Source organism: Ambystoma mexicanum, chromosome 2q (genome assembly GCF_040938575.1).
Source record: "Ambystoma mexicanum isolate Mex_15411 chromosome 2q, UKY_AmexF1_1, whole genome shotgun sequence".
NCBI classification, from domain to species: Eukaryota; Metazoa; Chordata; class Amphibia; order Caudata; family Ambystomatidae; genus Ambystoma; species Ambystoma mexicanum.
This window is the reverse complement of record NC_090924.1, coordinates 1371754486-1371773366: the sequence shown is the minus strand read 5'-3', so window position 1 is coordinate 1371773366 and position 18881 is coordinate 1371754486. Positions and strand designations below refer to the sequence as shown.

Sequence of the window (18881 nt, the reverse complement as noted above, 5' to 3'; positions counted from 1 at the left end):
AGGTATGCTGTGTTAAGAAAGGAATACATTTATACTGAGAGGGAAACCTGCTGACACCGAAGGATAGCAGCAAGTGTATATATCACCTGAGGCACCGCAAGACCTGCTCCCCTACGATAATAATAAATGTGTCAAGTAATGTAACAACTAAAAAGAGACTGACAAAGATAACAAAATACTACCCAAAAAAGAACGTCTAAACGCAATTGCCGAAGAGGCGGCGAACGAGACCATGTTGGACGTAAATATCTTGTTGTAGTTTATTGGCTCTGTATTCAATTAAATGGTAATGAGTCCCTCCATCCCCGCTGATAAGTCCTGTATTCTAGAGTGCCAAGAGGTAGATCTTGGGAGCCATATAGCTGACGCTGTTGAGAAGAAAACAAATGAGGTAGCCACTGTAGCGCTAATGTCAGTGATATGATATGGCATTTATAACGCGCCTATACACAAGTGTTTCAAGGCACGACAAGGCAAGGGAGGGGGAACAGAGGGAAGACAGAGACAATGATCCTACTAGGGCAGGTGACGTTGAGATCGTGCAAGTGGGCACACCACATGGCATGATGCCCTCGGATACGCAGGGAATGGTTGCACTCGATTCGTCTGGGGATGTAGTGACCACGCATGAGACGGTGACTGAAAAGTGCCTGTCTGTTGACCTCACCTCTAATGTACGTACACATGAGCATAAGGGTGATATACAGGATGCGAGGGACATGGAGAGTGAAGCAGAGTTTAGGAGTCACCTTGCTGATACTGCTACACCAGTTCACGGTACTGGCACTAACCAGAAAGAATTACAAACCTGGTTAGATGTTGTATTTGGGGAGTTTCTAATGACAACCAACAAGTACCCCTACTTAATAGCCTGATTGGTATTTATGTTGTCAGACAGAGGGATTTGTAGAAGATTGCATGACTGCAAAGCCCAGGTGAGCTGTTGGGGTGGTTCACCCGGTGTCGGCAGTACCGTCCGCAGACCTCTGGGCTGTGGAGGCCCCAACTCCTCCCGTGTCCCCAAAAAGAGTATGAGACACACACAAGAAGCAAGGTGAATACTGCTGTTTATTATAATAACGGCAGGGATGGGTCTCAGCTTGTATGTATCTGATGAGACTCTCACTGTTAGTGGGGCTCGCAGGCCCTTTTTACAGCAGTATGACGCGCTTCTCGCGTCACCTGGGAAAAGTTGTCACAAAACCTATCGGCACTCTGGATTGGGTCCCCGAGTAGTAGGGTTAGTATATGTCCCCTATGGGAGGAAATGTTAGTGGATAAGGACGGGTCAGGTGGTACACTTGGGCTTTCTCTAACAGACCCATAGGGGTCAGGGGCTGTGTCACAATTGTTGCTGTGTCTTTGTCTGTTGTTGGTGTTGCTGATGCTCGCGTTGGAGTGGTGGCTCTGTCGTCAACACGAGGGCGGGTCTGGCCTTTGTAGGGCTTGACTTCGTGGAGGTGGTTTCAAACTCTCTTATCGGCTAGTTTAACGGCTCTGGGACCCACTGCTTCCACCAAGTGGGGCCCCGTGAATCTGGGGCTGTTACACTTCCTGTTGAAATTGCGATGGAGTACGTTGTCTCATTCCGGAATGGTCCACTGTTTTTGCTGCTCTTGGTCTTCGTTTGTTTCTTCTGGTTGGGTGATCTTCGACCCGCACCGCGTGCGCTCGGGCTGTTGAGAGATAAAGGCAACACTAGTAATCAAGGAAGACACGTAGTGAAAGCAAGCGTCCCCAAACAGCACGATCCTCCCCGCAATGAGAGACAATGAAGGACTCTCCCAAAATGGGAATAAGGCCAAGACAGAGTGCGGGTGAGCGTAAATGGGAGTTTATCAATCAGAATAGGGCATGCAAAGAACTCTGCAAACTCCGAGAGCGCTCTGTCTGACAATAGCAAAGACAGGCGTATATATTTACAAAAAACGTCATCAAAAACCTACACACTATAGGGGGCACAAGTTCAAGGGGATTGGGTGGCGACGACTAACTATAGGTGCTGCTGCGATGTGGTTGGCTTTGGCTGGAAGACGTCACTGGTCAGCCTCGTGGGTTGGGCTGGGCCTGGCAGGGTGGCGGAGTTCATCCGGGCGGTGTTGTTGTGCCATAGCGGCCAGTGACAGAGATGAATGTCTTTTCCTGACTTACTTGCCCTAGGCCATGCACACTGCAGTCATTCAGTCCTTTCAATATTATCTTCTTTAGTAAATCTTTCAATAGGTTATACCACAGGTTAATGCAACACAGGAGGAATGCACCTTGTGAGGGGTCTGGAGGTAATACGTCAGGACATGGTTACCAGTGTCCTGTTGACCTGGGCCATAGGTCGAGGGGCTAAGCTTCAGGGCCTGGGACGGGCGGTACAGGTCTTTCTGCCTTGTTAGAAGTTGTTATGGATGTTCCGCTGTGTGTTGTCAAAGTGTTAGGTGTCCTGATTGCACAGGGCCATAAGTCTGAGATGGTCCGGTGGGTTGCGAGGTTTACGAGGGGGCGCGTGTGTTCAGGCAGAGGTTTACTGCTGTGCTGTAAATAATGCAGGTGGCGGGTGGCGGCCTTGGGTGCTACAGAGGGGGTTACAAGTCTTTGAAGCGGCTCCAGTCTGGTTGGGGGAGGTAAAGCAGCGCGGCGCGGTCTCTGCTCTCATGCCTTGGCAGCCTTCGCGGGGTGGGAGGGGGAATGGCCTTGCACGTATTTCACAAAGGTATCTCCCTCGTGTGTTGCCGATTTAGGTAAAAACATCACAAACATTTGAACACTCTATAATACTTATTGTAAGCAATACAAAACATGCATTTTAAGCTTTGCTGGATGTGTCTCGATTATACCCAGTCTGAGCACCTTATTCATACATTATGTTTTAATAAGTACAGTATTTAGTTATAGGCATATATATACTTGCAATAAGTGAGGTAGAATTAGGATTGGTGGAGAACATAGAAAGTACCCCGCCACTATTCGTGACGGTGGTGGCCCATATGGGGCCTGGACATGCACACATGACATGCGCCTTCTCGTGCATCCTTCACATGGGCCCTCGGTATGGTTACATTCGTCTTTCTTGTGTCCTCTAGCAGCATTAGTACAGTTATGGCGCGAGCCCATGGGGTGTAAGTTTCCCAGTGATACACGTAACAAATGGATTCCTGGTGTGTTCCTTTATTATTAGCACCCAACTGAAATGGTGTGGGCTCGCCATTGCTTATATCATGGAAGCATGCTTTCTTATATTTTATACATTTTACAGGCTTTTGTAATATTAGGCATGTTGTGGAAGAAAGCATACTTTGCGAGTGGTCTTAACATTGATGTATAAAGACTATCTGCCACCTGATGTCTATTTTACTGTTCTTTTCATTGCCCAGGCCTGCTAGCCGGGTCATACTGGGAGCGATGATACACTGCGGGAGGTGAACTGTTACAATGTTAGTGTATTACGCTAGCTCATGTCCGTCATGAACGTGCTCCCAGCGGATCTGCCAGGGTGCTGCGGCAACAAGGATGACTGAAACCCTCCAAGGGTGGGGGCCGCGCTACAGTGCGCTGAGCTCACACCATCTTTACCAGACAAAAATGTTTCTGGGCCTAGCTAAATTTTAATACATGTGGGCAATTAATACGTGCGGGCAATGTCTCCAGTGGGTGAATCCTTCACCACCGGGGCCCGGGTGGCATGAGGGGACGCCCAAAAGAGCCATGGCCCTCACCTGGGGAGAAAACGCAGGCGAGGGGGGGGTCTCCTGGACCAGTCCTCCCCTACAGTAGTCATACATTTCATCTCCAAAAACATTTGCAGAACTTTCATGATCTGTGAAGGCCCTTGATGCTGGCGTTAATGGAATGCGCATCTGACGACCAGTCACCACCTCGTGGGGAGTGAGGTGGTGATCGGATCCTGGCCTATTTCTTAGTTCAAACAGAGCCAAGGGGAGGCAGTACAACCAGCTTTTCTTAGTTGTCTGCTGTATATTGGCAATCACTTCTTTTAGCAGGCCGTTCAGGTGTTCACAGATACCGTTGGACTGCGGGTGGTATGTGCATGCAAATTTATGTTTAATGACAAGCATTTCAGTTATGTGCTCGAACATTTCATTAGCAAAGTGTGGGCCATTGTCTGACCGCAACACTTCGCAAACTCCCAACCGTGGGAAAACCTCTCTTACTAAAAATCTAGCTGCTCTGAATGCGTCTGCATGAGAGCAGGATCCAGCCTCAATCCACCTTGAAAATGGGCACACCACAACGATCATGTATCTTTGTCCTTAACACACGTTGATCATATTAACGTAGTCAATGTGTAAGTGCAGGAAGGGACCTTCTGGACAGAGTATAGTACCTTTTATCACTTGCAGCGTGTGACCGGCTGTAAACTGTTGGCACATTAGGCAATTGCTGATAAATGCTGTAACATGTGAATTTATCTTGGGACAGAACCAGGCCTCCTTAATTTGTGCTGCAATCACTTCCTTCCCTGTGTGTGCTGGATGGTGTAGCTGAGCTAAAGCGGTTTTCAATAGTGCTAGGGGCATCACTACCTTTCCTGTATTACTCTGATGCCCCAATGCCTCAGTAGGAGACATTGTGCATCCTCTATTTACCCATAGCTCCTTTTCTGCCATAGGTGCTGCTGCCTGTAATTCCAGTATCTGCGTTTCAGGGATGTGTGTGTACCCATCCTTCATCAACATTTGTCTCGTTCCCACCCTCCCCCTATCTTTTCCGTTTTCTGGGGGGGTCCAAATTTCTCCAAAATACGCAGCATGCTTAGCATGTGCGTCTGCTGTTTCGTTACCTTTTGAGATGGGGTCATCTCCGTTGGTGTGTGCCTGACACTTTACCAGGGCTATCTCTTTTGGGTCATCAATTACTTCAATTAGTTCTGCAAGTAGTAGGGTGTGTTGTACTGGCATACCATCTGCTCTTCTGAACCCTCTCCTTTGCCATTTTATTAATCCTGAGTGGACTGTTGACATGACATATGCACTGTCGGAATAAATCGTCACTCTTTTATCAAAGCTCTCTTTTAATGCCAAAATTAGGGCCACTAGTTCTGCGGCTTGGGCCGAGTAATGTTGTGGTAGCTGAACACACTTTACTGGCACATACATCCAGTCTTCTGTCAATTTAACCACTGCTGCTCCTATCCTTCTACCATCGCTTTGATCGATCATTGATGACCCATCAATGTACATTATGTCCCCCCCCTTTTAGCGCATTTTCCTCAACTTTTCTCTAATGTTCAATGGCTTGTGTGCAGTCATGAGCATAGTCACCATCCTCAACTACCTCAGCTATAAATCTTGCTGGGTTTACATTACTGCACCTTACAATTGTCAACTCTGACCTTGAGAAAATAATTTCATAAACTGATGCTCTGTGTGGTCAGTGTTGATTTAGGCAGACCATCCACCTTATGGCGATTTTGCGATTTGCAAAAAAAAAAAAAAAAAAAAAAAAATAGCAAAATGTGCCATTTCACGCAATTGCCGCTATAAATCATTAAATGAGCGCGAAAAAGACACGTTTGCTTTCCGACGCTCGTAGCTACGAGCGTCTGACAATTGGTATGATGCAGCCCAGCCTTGAAGGCTGGGCTGCATCATACCAATTGTCAGACGCTCGTAGCTGTATTCGTTTCAAATTGTTTTTAATTGGTATCATGGGCTGCATGATACCATATGTAAAACAATTTGAAACGAATACAGCTACAAGCGTCTTCATTTGGTAACATGCAGCCCATGATACCAATTGACGACGCTCGTAGCTGTATTCGTTTCAAATTGTTTTACAATTGGTATCATGGGCTGCGTGATACCATATGTAAAACAATTTGAAACGAATACAGCTACAAGCGTCTTCATTTGGTAACATGCAGCCCATGATACCAATTGAAGACGCTCGTAGCTGTATTCGTTTCAAATTGTTTTACAATTGGTATCATGGGCTGCATGATACCATATGTAAAACTATTTGAAACGAATACAGCTACAAGCGTCTTCATTTGGTAACATGCAGCCCATGATACCAATTGAAGATGCTCGTAGCTGTATTCGTTTCAAATTGTTTTACAATTGGTATCATGGGCTGCATGATACCATATGTAAAACAATTTGAAACAAATACAGCTATAAGCGTCTTCATTTGGTAACATGCAGCCCATGCACCTGGCTGGCAGCGTGATTCCCACCCATAGATGGACAGATAAAGAGTGAGTGTGAGAGGAAGGGAGAGAGAGAGAGAGAGAGTGCAGAGAGAGGGTGCAGAGAGTCAAGGAAAGACAGAGTGTGTGTGTGTGTGTGTGTATCTGGGAGAGAGAGAGTGAGAGAGAAAGAGAGATAGAGAGAACGAGGGTGCAGAGGGACTAGTAGAGACAGAGAGTTTGTGCGTTGTGTGGGAGAGAGAGAGAGAGAGAAAGGGAGATAGAGAGAGAAAGAGGGTGCAGAGAGACAGAGTTTGTGTGTGTGTGTGGGAGAGAGCGCGAGAGAGAAAGGGAGATGGAGAGAGAAAGAGGGTGTAGAGAGACAAGGAAAGACAAAGTGTGTGTGTGTGTGGGGGAGAGCGAGTAAGAGAGAAAGAGAGATAGAGAGAAAGAGGGTGTAGAGAGACAAGGAAAGACAAAGAGTGTGTGTGTGTGGGGGGCAGAGAGAGAGTGCGAGAAAGAGATAGAGAGAGAAACAGGGCACAGAGATACAAGGAGAGAGAGAGTGAGGGAGTACTAGGCTCTGGGGCAGCTCAAATACTGATACTCTTTTTGCCTAAAACATGTCTCGAAAATTAAGACATTTTAGATATTATAATGTACTAAATTGATTTCCAAAAGGTGATTTTCTATGGCAAAAGCAGAAAAAATGAGAATTAATTGAGCTGACAAAAAAGCTTAGATTGGTATCAGCATGATACCAATTGTAAAACAATTTGAAATAAATACAGCTATGAGAGTCTTCAATTGGTATCATGGGCTGCATGATACCAAATGAAGATGCTCATAGCTGCATTCATTTCAAATTGCTTTACAATTGGTATCATGCAACTGTATTCGTTTCAAATTGTTTTACAAATGGGCTCATGCAGCCCAGCCTTGAATCAAGGGTGTTGTTTTTATGAAAGGCAAATGCTAGTCGTCCTGTGCAATTTCGGTGGTTATGCAGAGCCAATTTAATGAAATATGCATATTTCACCTTGATATGCTAATTTCTGGTGACATCACATGCCATTGCATTTGTTGATGAATCAATCCCCCCACTTTAATTTGTAGGACTTGACTCCTGGTAGTGTTCTGATGTTTAATTTCTGTTTGTGGGTTTATTAAGTCACCATGTGTGGGTGGCATAACCAAGGAATGATGACCCCTCCAAGAGAGTTCATTTTTTGGCTAGGTATTATGGGCTCTTGCAGTTACTGCTACTGCATTGCCCCTGTGTCTTGGGCCTCATGACTTCCTTCCATGGAGAAGTATAGAGTTGTCCCCCCCTCTCTCCTGGGGTCATAGGACGAGCGAAAAGTAAACTGAGGGGTTTCAACCAGGGTTACACCTTTGAATTCAAGCCCCTCTGTTTATTTGCTTTCCACTTGTCTGCTGGAAGTAGTGGCGCAGCACCATTTCCATGGAGCTGATGAGGCTATAGCCCTCCTCCCCGACCACAATCCAAAATGTTAGGCTGTGGTGACTCGACCTGGCTGTCCTACAGAGCGTGGCCAGACAGAACAGGACACAACATTTTGTTCCTCACTGACAAAGGCCTTGCAATTACCAACTAACAGCAGCACCTGGCAATTCCTATACACAGTTGTGTTAAAAGCAAGTCAATACTGTTGGATTAGCGATTGCTTGTTTTAATAGGACTTCAGTGACGGACACTCATAGTGCTTATAAATCAACTTGCAGAAGGCATTAACTCAGAAGACTGCTTTGAAATAACACTGACGGGCACTTCTGTCTCACAGTGTGATGGTAATGCTTGATAACGTTACCTCGAAGAGATTCCAGGAGGATGTGTTCTGGGCAGGCTGGAAGTGGGTGGGAATGGCCGCAGGGATGTGGGGGGAATTAAGTCTGGATTTGAAATGCATCCTGTATCGTGTGTGATGCACTAAAGTCATGAAGTTAGATATATTGCTGTGTAATGAGACTGACAACATATTCCAATTGCACTTTTTACAGTAGACAACGAAAAGTTCCTGGTTAAAGAAGAGTGCCAGAGAGCAAAGACCAGTTAGCAAGGTTAGTCTTCCATGCCACAGTGGGCTGGTGGGATGTCAAGTGTAATGCTGGTTGCACCGGCGAAGTCCCGGTCTAAGTCCCGCTTTGCCGCTTGAGGACGCTGCTACTGCTACCTGCTATCTGCTACCTGTTACCTGCTACCTGTGAACTTTGCCGCAAATTGAACCGCCCATTATTCAGCACTACGGCAACCAGAAGGTGACTACAGATAGAGACATACTCAGAGACATACTCAGCAAACTGGACATTGCTGGACATTCACATAATATACTTATGTTTTCTTTGTAGGCACTGGTTCGCTTACCTTTTCTTTGGGCGGAGCTATATAACGAAACGCGCGTGCGCACCGCGCGCGCGCACCGGCGAAGTCCCGGTCTAAGTCCCGCTTTGCCGCTTCGCCGCGTTCATCGCGGCAAGGGGCGAAAAACTACAGATATATTGCCATATATAATATCGATTGCCTACATTTGCTTTTTTATTATCCAATCTAAATTTCATTATCAACCATGAAACGACATTTAAACTCTCTAAAAACTGGTATGCCGACGGTAACTACATTACATAGATCTAATGGCGCCAGTTACTCTAAATCTCCTGCTTCTGTTAATATAAAAAAATCTCGTCTCAGCTCTACTCCACGTACAAGCGTCAGATGCACGAGACAAAGTGAAGCACAGCTTCTCCATGGAATGGACATTCGCCCTTTTTGTAAAGATCCAAGTCGTGCTGATCAAACAATAGTACCAATTGGAAAGTCTGCAGGGATTTCTTTGCAACAACCAGCAACAGAGCTTTTGAATCCGAAAAGCTTATCACATGGTTATCCTGTGTGTATCAACACATGTGATAAAAATCCAACTGACAAGGAAATGTCTTCGGTTCATGTGGGAGAAAGTCGAATTGGTGAGTCCTGTAAATCAATGCCAGTCTCCGGTCTAACTGTAAATTTTGCTAATGAAAATGTTTCGCTTACTGATAGTGTTATACTTACGAATGTATTAACTGGTGTTGTGGCACCTCCATCTGAAGTTTGTAATGTGTCTGTTATAACTGTAAGTGATACATCAATTGCTATGTCATCTGTAGATTCTGTGCCTCAGGATATTCCTGTTATTGACTTGGAGAATAATTCCTCTGCCGCTTTCTCTCACATGAACTCTGAAGATTTATCCAAGTCCCCTGCGCTATTTACGAACGCTAGCCCCGTTGATTCAGTAGCGAATCCTTCCTTTACTATTCCCACTCCTAGAAGGGCAACTGGAAAAGCCTCCATTGATATGCGTCCCAATGATTCCCGGACTGTAAATACGAACATAGCTCTTACATCTATGAACAATGCCATCTTAGCTTTGGCCAAGCTCTTCGAAGTCTTGGTTGTCAAGGCGGAAGCACATTCGAATCAGTTTGATCAGATATTTATGAATCAGCATATAATCTCTAATAGATTAGAAAATTTGATTAATGCAAATATACCAACAATTGTCAAACAGTCTGTGTCTACACAGATTGTATTGGCCATCGAACCCACTGTCCAAGAGTTTCAGCCCATACCGTTTATATTGGAGCCTATAGTAGACTCTATGGAAAAGGATCTTGAGCCAAAAATTAATACACATAAGAAACCCTCATATGCTTTATTTGAGACTAAAAATGTAAAGAATACCAGTACCAAAAATTCGTCTTTGCAAACACAGACAAAGAAAACAAAAAATATGAAAATGGGCTCTCGTCAACCTTCACAAGTCAAAGCTTTCATTAACAAATTAACAGCTTCAACCACCCCTACTATAGCAGCATCTAAAGCTATTACAAAAAAATATGCTTTACAAAATCAAATAAAAAAAGCAAAAAAACAGCTGGCTCCGCCTGACCCGGTCCTAGCATATAGCCCTTTAAATAAACTGATTAATGTGGCAAACCAGATCTCGCAAAGCAGCCCAATGGAATCAAGTGTGAGTACACTGACCAATGATGATCTTGGTAGGCCCAACTCAATAGCAACTGAACCTACTTGTAAACCCCCTGCGATTCAGAACTCAGGAGTTGACGAACAGCGTCGTAAAGAAATACGGAAGGCCGTTGATGAATATCTAGCTTCAAAATCGGTCTCAAAAAATTTAACTTTTCTGCAGGAAGCCCCAGCAGTTGTACAGATGCCTGTGCCCGCAGTTACATCGATCTTAAAAAAACCAACCTTATCCGATGTGTCGGAGGTTCTTCCTACTAATCCCCTCCAACCTACATGGAAGGCGACTCCTATCAAAGCTGGCAGGTCAGAGGTACCTGGGGCCAACCCAGTCTTAACTGGTGACATGGAACGCCTTCTACAGGCAACCTTAACTAAATTTCTGGAGGCTTCTATTGCCTCCCAAACAGCCTTTATCTCAAACAAAGATAATGGTGCATGTGAAAAACCTAATGAATTGTCATCATTAACCAAACAAAAATCCACCGCTGCCCGTTTTAAACGCCCGGCGATTCACTCTCTGACTCTTAGCTGTCAGCCTCCACCTGCTAAACAGTATAACCTTAATCGGGCGTCCGTCCTGTCGATTTTTCGTGAAATCCCGGACCTTGATGACATAGGTACTGTAGACATTGAACTCGTTGAATTTCCAGAGGCCTCTAATCAATCTTTAGTAAATCTATGGATCAATTCCAGGGTGGTAGTAAACACTATTTGGGCTGCGAAATCTCAAATTACTGACCTTGGCTTTATACTACTTCCAACTCCAGATGCATCTGATAAGTTCTCTACACGCGCTGTGCCACCCTCAATCCAACAAAGAAGTCGATCTCAAGATCGACCAGTACAGTCATGCAGTTGTCAATGTCAGTCCAAGCAAGGATAGCATACAACTCTTGCATCTTTTAATCTCCATTTTGGTAGTTGGAATTCCAGAGGGAATCGACACTTAATCAATAACCATACTCAGCATGACCTGAACTATGATGTAATTCTGCTCCAAGAATCTTGGCTGACCAGCATCCCATCCTGGAACAATTATGATGTCTGTTTAGTTCCTGCAGTAAAACACTGTGTGGGACGCCCAACTTCTGGTCTGCTAACCGCTGTTAAACAATCTTCTGGTTTAAAAATATCCCCGTGGTTCTGCCCGAATGAGTTCATACAAATGTCTAGATTAAATGGAGGGAGCTTTACATGTGCTGTTATTAACATCTACTGGAATCCTGTGGGTATTTCTGATGATAGTTTTTTTGAATCTCTGGCACATGCGTTTGATTTAATCATGTTGGATGGGCATGTTGACTTGACCTATTTAGCAGGGGATCTAAATTTACATTGTTTGGGGCCTTATGTTAAATCCGAACAAAAACGCCTTGACATGTGGTTAACGTTTATTAAATCACGTAATCTTTACATGCTAAATGGTGCCCTTTTTCATGATATTCCTCCAAGACCGACATGGCATCGGGCCAATAGTTCTGGGATCATCGATTTCACCTATGTCAATGCGAAGATGTTAGACTTGGTCTTAGATTTTTGTATAATAGAATCAAATGCAAGTGATCACAACATTCTGCACACAACTTGTCGTATCAACAAAATGACCACTAAGCACCAACCAGTCTATCTTAAAGGGACCCATGAAGTGAATCCGGCTAGAAACCGTTTAACGTGGTCGGAACACTCCTTAAAAGCTTTTAGTGCGTGTTACCATGCTCATCTAACAAGCAATACTATGAGTGATACGTTGTCTGATGATGTTTATTATGACCTAATGCAGCTCTTCTCAACATGTTCTATTGAACACAAACAAAAACAAACACCGCACTTGCACATTCCCAATCATGAAGTCAAACGCAAAAAATCAATAGTCAGGGCTGAGAAAAGAAAGGTTACCAAACTTGCTCCAGAATTACGCCAGGCTGCTCTTACACGGATACAAACGAATTATAGAAATTGGGCAAGAGGTATGAAAGCTAAACTGTATCATAATGATGGGAAAAATATGTTAGTAGCCTTAGCATCCAAAAATTTGTCCCGTTCGTGGCACATTATAAATCAAACAACATCAGGTCACCAAGTCGCAATTCAAACAAATGATGTCTCAGAGGACACGTGGGTACGTTATTATTCTGACCAATTTACAAGTGCGCAAGGTTTTTCATCTGCTTCACTTACAAACTTTGACACCACATTCAATCTATGCTTTACTAAAGAAGACATAGTGCAGCTAATTAGACAGGCCAGTAATTCCAGGGCCCCCGGCCCAGATGGACTATCTAACATGCACTTAAAGCAATTTCCGGATATTTGGGCTGACATATTATTTCTCATGTTTGAAACAGTTAACAAAACCCAAAAAATTCCCACATCTTGGAAACAGTCGATTATTATTCCGATTTACAAGAAGGGTGATCGTGCATCCCCAGCAAGTTATAGACCCATCTCATTATTGGACGTCTCGGGAAAGCTGTTCTGTCGACTCATTTTACGAGAATTAAACGAGTGGACTAAGAATCACATGAGACGGGATCCTCTTCAATCGGGTTTTGTCAGTGGTTTGGGAACAATTCCTAACATTATTACCATCAACATGCTAAAAGCCCAATACTTAACTAGGAAACAGACTTTATTTTTTGCATTTATAGATTTCCGGGCAGCCTTTGATTCCATTGATCGGATCCTTCTCTTTAATAAATTAAAAACGTTTGGCTGTCCCACTCCGATTCTGGCCCTAATTGTTCAACTTCATACAGATACCTCTATGCGAGTCCGACTCACACGTGAAGGCCTCCTATCGGCACCTTTTCCGACGTCTGTCGGACTCAAGCAGGGTTGTATACTGGCATCCACATTGTTCAATCTCTTTATATTAGATCTAGGCTTATCCTTCCTTGGCATTACTACCGACGCCCCGGAGTTGGGTGGCCAACGCATTCCGTGGATGCTCTATGCAGACGACCTGGTTTTGATCTCACAGACACCAAAGGGTTTGCAGATTTTGCTGACTGCCCTGTCACACTATGCAGACTCAAACCATCTCACAATTAATCTAACTAAATCTCAGATTATGGTCTGCAAGCCGCATGGCAAATGTAGAACTTATAATGGGCCGTGGTTCTTGCAACGACAAACCATGGAAATTGTTTCGAGCTATAAGTATTTGGGCGTCGGCATTCAAAATACTGCCACCAATGCCGCCTTAACACACATCCTGGACACAAAATTGTTGAGTCTTATATCGCAAGCGAAAATCCTTGTATATAAATACGGGAAATTTACGCTGAAGCATATTTTGATGTTCTATGAACAAAAGGTAGTACCCATTTTGCTCTATGGTGCGGAAACAAAATTATACACCAATGACAACTCATGGAATAGACTTGAGGCCACTTTCTGGAAAAAGGTGTTGCGTCTTCCAAACTGCGTACCTCTGCCCATATTAAGATATGAATTGGGTTTGAATTCGCTGCATAGTAGAGTGAAATGGAGAATGTGTGCTTTCTTTCGGAAAAGTCTGCTTGGAATTACTAATAATAACATCCTGAGTACAGTAGCTCGCCAGTTATCAGGATCCTCTGCGCCGTTCCCTATGAAATGGCGAAACTTGGTAATAGACACATTAGCTAGAGCTAATATCTCTTTGCAATTTCTTATAGAAAATCCTATTGGTGCAAAGAAAAAATTCCTTTGCTGGGATTGGATTACAAATCACGAGTCATGTGTAAATTACAAAGATTTCGTGCCTAATCTTTTTGGTCCCAAACGTCTAGGACAAGCGACTGGCTATCTATTGAAATGCCCCTCAGCAAACATTCGCAATAAATTTTTACGAATGAGGATGAACTTGTGGTTGACGAGAGAGATCATGGTCAGGCGCAAAATTATTCATGTGGATCTTAACTTTTGCCGTTTTTGTAAAAATCGATGTGTAAAAGAAACGCTCCAACATCTAATTGTGTCATGCCCAAATTTGTATGATATCCGTAAGAAACACTGCAAAAATCTTCTGAGTTTGTACATGGAGAAGGATGAAAATGAGATTTGGAGTATTTTATTTAAGAGTACCAGATTTTCAGTCATGAAGAGTATTGTGCACTTTCTGGAAAATGTTTTATCTGATGAGATACTGTTATGAGTATGTTGAATAGACTTAGCAATAATCTAAACGCTTTTAAACTCAGAACTTTATAGCAATAATTGGACTTCTGGCTTTTAACGATGGATATTTTAGTTTGTCTGTCTGCAATGATGAGTATGTAACCATTTATAAGAACTTTTTTAGCAATTGAATTGATCTAAAACAATCTTTAATTTAATTTTACTCTTCTCTTTTAGTGTTATCTATATGTATAAAGTTGTAACTTTTATTTCTCATTTTCATATCCTTCACTGCTATCATGTATTCACTTAGTTGCGATATATAAACTGTCTTAATTTTGAAAAGTTGATGTAATCAGCTATGACAAAATAAAAAAATAAAAAAAATAAAAATAAAAAAAGTAATGCTGGTTGGGGATGTGGCATTTTGAGGAGTTAGAGTAAGTAATCAGGATCAGGCAGTTATGGTTGCGCCAGTCACTTCCCTAACTTGGAGCATTCTCAACTACTATTCAGTCACTCCATAAACATACCAAAATAAGGAACCCACACAGTCTGTTGGATGCAAACTGGGGAATTATTTTTTTTTCCGTTTGAGCAATGACAATGCAGTGTTCATAATGTAATTTTCTGTGCAACCCTGGCTGCTCCAACAGTATGCATACTCTGTTGGGTTGGAGCAGCAAGGGAGATTGATTAATTGTTTTCTGCTTTCAAAAGTATGCAATGTGCAGCTTAGCAAGGATGCATCTTTGTTCTGTATTCCACCAGGAACATATTTTGACATTCCTGAGCTAAGAAGCAAGATCTTTACATCACAGAAGACACCACTGCAGCTGACACCGCAGCTGACTTTTTCCAGACCGGTCAATTGGGAAGGAGAGCACCATACCGCAGCAGAAGACTGCTAGCCCAGTCAAAGGACACAATGGAGGAATTCTTGCAACCGTCGATGCCTGAGAAGAATCGCTCCCATTTGGCCACACAGATAAATGCAGCTGACAGGGCAAAACAGTACAGCAAGATAATGTATGCAGATGGTGGAGTCATGTTTTGCTCTGTATGTAATGTAGCTGTGGACCACGTTCGAAAATACACTGTTGATGTGCACATGCGCTCAAAAAAGCACACAAAACATTGCAGAGATGATGCTGAGCCTCATTCAACCTCAAAACGTCCCAGGCAAACTGCTGTTACCTCAAGCTTTGGAAAAATTACAGCTGCTAGGGCAGCCAATCATGATCTAATCATTGACTGGATCAATGTGTGCACAGCCCTAAATATCCCGCTAAGCAAGACCGACCGCCCTGTATTGCGCAGGTTCCTTCATGACAAAGTCAGCAATGGTGGCGCCATCCCTGGAAGTCACCAGCTCCTGGAGAGGTATTAGCCTGAAAGATACAGGCAGGCCAAAAATGACCTCAAGGAGAAACTGAAAAACCAAGGCATATGCGTCATATTCGATGAGACACCGGATGTTGAAGGACGCTGTGTCCTCAATATATTATTTGGAGCAATTTGGATGATTGATGGCAGTCAAAGAATACACACATACCTTGCTGACACAGTGTTCCTAGTGCAGTGCAACCATGCCACAGTTGCACAGGCAGTTGTGAGGGTTCTCACTGACTACGACATTGCATTTCAAAATGTTCTGTGCTTCAACACGGACAATGCTGCATACATGCTTAAGGCATACAAAACTGTTCTAAAAAATCTATATCCCAACTCAATCCACATCACATGCTTGGCACACATCCTCAACCTTGTTGGGGAGTCTTTCCGAAATCCATTTGTTGAGCTGAATGCGTTTATAATGTACTTCTCTAGGATTTTCTATATGGTTGGTAGCAGAAAGCGGAGATTCTTACAACACCTCACTGAGACCCATGGAATGCAACCCCGAATGGCACCCGACCCATGCAGTACCCGTTGGAATTCTTGCTTTGCTGCAGTTCAGTATCACTGCAAACATTTCCATACATATTCTGGTTTTGTGGAATCTGAGATGCATCTCAGCAAGTCACCCCCCGATTCCTTAGAAAACCTTCACAGATTCTCAGTGGCAACAGCAAGAATTGCATCAAAGTTCAGCTGGAGATGGTGGCTGACAAGTGCCAGAGCCTCCTGTTTCTTACTGACATCTTTCAGAGTCAGATACCTGTTGCCATGAAGGTGTACGATTATCTTGAAGACCTACACATTAACTTTACCAACAATTCTGTGCTGACATTGGAGTCACTGCAGCCTTTTCTTGACTCCAAAGAAGGAACTACATTGAGTCTGAATCAGAAAGAACAACTCATGGATCAGCTTACTCAGGCTTTTGAAAATGTTCTCGACAAGCTAGGCAAATACATGGATCGTGGTTAGCCTGGGATAAACTTCTTAAAACAGGTATGCATATTTAATCCAGCACGCCTTAGCATTCTAACACAAGACAAAAATGATTATTCTGCCATCCCAGGACTAAGTGAGGTTCCTGATCAGGAGTTTCTTCTGTACTTTGAAATTTTAGGTCCAGAGGCAGTTTGTGCATCCGTCTCTGGAATAATTGACACAGACATTTTCTGGCAAGGGATGGCTGACCGTCTACCTGTACTATCAAAAGTAGCTAGGGCATACAAAGGCTGTGTCATAAGTTCTGCCGATGCAGAGAGGAGTAACAGCATTTACAAAATTATTTTGTCTGCTAGGCGTCCATCGCTTGTCGAGAAACCAATACAAGCACTTGTGTTTTTTCACTACAACCAGCAGCAACGGGATGTTGAGTTTGCTTGTGGTTCAACCGAGGACTTGCAACGAAATTGTCAAGTTTTAGAAGCAGAGGTTTTAGAAGCAGAGTCTGAAGATGAGTCTGATGAAAACTAAAATACTATTTGTAGGTTTGTTAAAAGTTCCCCACACCACCTCAAACGTTTTTGTTTCAATGTGCAAAACTCTTTACCGTTCAAGTTCTTGGTTTTAGGCTAAAAAAGATGTTAAATTATGTATTTTTCAACAATAAAAAATGCCACAAAAAACGCAGTTCTGTGCCGCAATTTTTTCATTTTTGTGCTGCAATATTTTCCATTTCATGCCGCAATATTCTGGAGGGTCTGTTTAGGCTTTTTCAAGATGGCAAAGAGGGCATGTTCCACGAATAGTATGGTAGGGCACCCCATTGTTATCGATGATGATTTTTCCACCACAAAAGCTGCGGTGGCCAGGTTTTGCTCACAAGGGAAGTGACCTAACATTACAGGGTCTAAGTGTCCACTGTAGAACGCCACGGGCTTGTGTCCCATGCTTGTTTTCTGTGTCAGCACCTCCTTCATTACTGCTGAGTCGCAATGTGAAAAAATGAAAAATTGGTGTTCATAGTTTGGAGTGGCTAGCACAGGTGCTGTAGATATGGCGTGTTTCAATTCATCAAATGCCTCTTTAATTTCTCTTGTCCACCCCAACGTTCTGTCCCCTTTTTGTGCCTCTCTGAGGGCTTCGAGCAGGGGTCCTATGTATGAACTGTAGTCAAAAACCCATGCCCTGCAGTAGTTGCATAGGCCCAGAAATTGCTGTAGTTCTCTCACTGTCTGAGGTTGTGGTGTGTTGGTTATGGCTTGTGCTCTTTGTGGTGCAATGTTCCTTAAATGCTGAGAGATAAGTTGGCCAATGTAGAGTACTTGTTCCTGGCAGTATTGTAATTTTTCTTTGGCCACCTTATACCTTCTCAGCTAACACTGTGAGCATCTTTACTGTGTCCTTTTTACATCTATCTTCAGTGGTGTTGCAAATGATGATATCATCAACGTATTGCAGCACCGTGCTCTCCATCTCAATGTTCCTCAAATCCATCTGTATTATTCTGTTGAAAATGGATGGTGATTCACAGTACCCTTGAAGCAACCTCGTATGTTTCCATTTTGTGTTCCTGTATGTGAAGCTTGTCAAGTCTTGTGAATCTGGGTGCAGAGGTATTGAGAAAAAAATCGTTTTTGAGGTCAATCACGGTAAACCGTGATGCCTCTTCTGGTATTCCACATAGTATTGTGGCTGGATTTGCTGCTATGGGGTACTCTGCCTCTACAATGTAATTCAAGGGCATAAGGTCCTGGATGAAACGCCAAGACCCTCCTTTCGCTTTGCGCACTGGGTACACAGCCGTGTTGCATGGTGACTCTGATAGTACTAATATGCCATTGTTTATCAGGGCTGTTATTGTTTCATATATGCCCTCAACTGCCTATTGTTATAGTGGGTACTGTTTCACGCTAGGTAGTATTGCTCCCTTTTTCAGTTTTATTTTCACTCCTCCAATTCTCTTTATGCAGCCGACGTCATATGGACTGGTGGTCCACAGGGATGCTGGTACTGCTGCCAAGTCTTCCTCATGAAATGGTACTGGTGTAGAGGCAGGTGCCTCTAGTGCCATTGCCATTTTTAGTGCCACTTGCTTGTATGTCACTCTCAGCCAGATGTCAACACTCATCATGAACACCATCTCTCCTTCTTTATTGTCTGAGAAGAGCTCCTCATCTGATACCTGTGTGAGCCTGCACCCCTCAGCCAGTGCTATTACTGCTCTCCATGCCCTCCCCTCCCTGTCTTGGG

The 18881-nt window shown here is 43.6% G+C and overlaps 1 long non-coding RNA gene across 1 annotated transcript in view; it reads right to left on the bottom strand.

The window, feature by feature from the left end:
* Nucleotides 1-1049: 1049 nt before the first annotated feature.
* The window catches only part of LOC138570178 (uncharacterized), a 70979-nt gene continuing 53147 nt past the window's right edge, over nucleotides 1050-18881 (bottom strand). Inside the window, exon 2 of the long non-coding RNA XR_011303415.1 lies at nucleotides 1050-1676. This is a non-coding gene — a long non-coding RNA (uncharacterized lncRNA). The remainder of the gene's footprint in view (nucleotides 1677-18881) is intronic.